The following is a 1,569-nucleotide window of genomic DNA, read 5'->3' as shown; positions in this document are numbered from 1 at the left end:
GCCTCAGTCGTGGTTGTTGAAGGTCTTGTTGTGGAAACCACAGTTGTGCTTGTTGGATTATTAGTTGTTGATGGAAGTTGTGTTGTGGTTTTTGAAGGTGTTGTTGTGGAAACCGGAATTGTGCTTGTTGGAGTATTAGTTGTTGTTGGAAGAGGTGTTGTGGTTGGAGCATTTGTTGTGGTTGTGGAAGCCTCAGTCGTGGTTGTTGAAGGTGTTGTTGTGGAGACCACAGTTGTGCTTGTTGGAGTATTAGTTGTTGTTGGAAGAGGTGTTGTGGTTGGAGCATTTGTTGTGCTTGTGGAAACCACAGTTGTGCTTGTTAGAGTATTAGTTGTTGTTGGAAGTTGTGTTGTGGTTGGAGAATTTGTTGTGGTTGTTGAAGGTGTTGTTGTGGAAAACACAGTTGTGCTTGTTGGAGTATTAGTGGTTGTTGGAAGTTGTGTTGTGGTTTTTGAAGGTGTTGTTGTGGAAACCGGAATTGTGCTTGTTGGAGTAATAGTTGTTGTTGGAAGAGGTGTTGTGGTTGGAGCATTTGTTGTGGTTGTGGTAGCCTCAGTCGTGGTTGTTGAAGGTGTTGTTGTGGAAACCACAGTTGTGCTTGTTGGAGTATTAGTTGTTGTTGGAATAGGTGTTGTGGTTGGAGCATTTGTTGTGGTTGTGGAAGCCTCAGTTATTGCTGTTGAAGGTGTTGTTGTGGAAACCACAGTTGAGCTTGTTGGAGTATTAGTTGTTGTTGGAATAGGTGTTGTGGTTGGAGCATTTGTTGTGGTTGTGGAAGCCTCAGTCTTGGTTGTTGAAGGTGTTGTTGTGCTTATAGGAGAAACAGTTGTTGTTGGAAATGGTGTTGTGGGTGTTTCAGTTTTGGTTGTTGGATCTATGGTTGAAGGTGTTGTTGTGCTTGTAGGAGAAGCAGTTGTTGTTGGAAATGGTGTTGTGGTTGTTTGATCTATGGTTGAAGGTGTTGTTGTGCTTGTTGGAGTAATAGTTGTTGATGGAATAGGTGTTGTGATTGGATCATTTGTTGTGGTTGCCTTAGTCATGGTTGTTGGAGCTGTTGTTGAAGGTGTTGTTGTGGAAGCCACAGTTATGCTTGTTGGAGAAACAGTTGTAGCTGTAGTTGGAATTTGCGTTGTGGTTGTCAACAACTTAGTCGTGCTTGTTGGAGCTGTGGTCATGGTTGTTTGAATTGTTGTACTTGTCAGGGGTGTTGTTGTGGAATCTACAGTTGTGCTTGTTAGAGCATTAGATGTTGTCGTTGATTTATCTATAGTTGTGGTTGTGGGAATCAGAGATATTGTTGTAGAAGCTTTTGTTTCTGTGGTTTGATCTGTTGTTGTGGTTTGAGCAGATGTTGACTGTGTTCCGCAAACAGTCCACCATAGACATACTGTCAAAATAAGATTACATTTCATAATTAATATATTAGTTTTCATTTTGATTTATTTTCATTTGTAATTTAAATTAAAATGCTGTTTCTAGAGATGTACAAATATTTTTCACTGTCTATTGCATCATTGTTTTAGGTCTGTCATATTTTCTTTACAGGAAAATAACAACTTTACATATCAT

This window comes from Xyrauchen texanus, chromosome 5, assembly GCF_025860055.1.
Source record: "Xyrauchen texanus isolate HMW12.3.18 chromosome 5, RBS_HiC_50CHRs, whole genome shotgun sequence".
Classification (NCBI taxonomy): Eukaryota; Metazoa; Chordata; class Actinopteri; order Cypriniformes; family Catostomidae; genus Xyrauchen; species Xyrauchen texanus.
This window is presented reverse-complemented; position numbering follows the sequence as displayed.